Consider the following 363-nt stretch of genomic DNA (forward strand, 5'->3'; position numbering starts at 1 on the left):
GGGGGGATATACAACCATGATCATTTTGATTGAGATATACTGTAATATGCTAGCATGTGTGCGGCAGCATGTCTGTTCCTCTTTCTTCACGGGTGCGTGTATAAGGTATGTTTGGCGCGTGTTCGTACGTGTGTCTGTTTACGTCTATATGCCATTATGCCTTTCGGTTGTTTCTTCTGTGTTCTTGGTACGCTTCATGATTTGTCTTGATATGGCATTCCTAATACCATGCGTTCCGCTTGTAATCAGTTCTGATTTTTTTTATCCCTGTTTCTTAGACTGTAGCATATAGAGCACGTAAGACTTTACAAAGAGCACACACAAACACCAGTAACCCGAAGTGCATGTTGGCCAAGCCCTACA

General features: G+C 42.7%; 1 protein-coding gene across 1 annotated transcript in view; it reads left to right on the top strand.

Annotated features, from left to right (window-relative positions):
• LOC119585647 (protein Aster-B-like) overlaps window positions 1-363 on the top strand; it is a gene marked incomplete in the record, with an annotated part of 119,378 nt that overhangs the window by 38,193 nt on the left and 80,822 nt on the right.

The sequence above is a fragment of the Penaeus monodon genome, chromosome 20, assembly GCF_015228065.2.
Source record: "Penaeus monodon isolate SGIC_2016 chromosome 20, NSTDA_Pmon_1, whole genome shotgun sequence".
Classification (NCBI taxonomy): Eukaryota; Metazoa; Arthropoda; class Malacostraca; order Decapoda; family Penaeidae; genus Penaeus; species Penaeus monodon.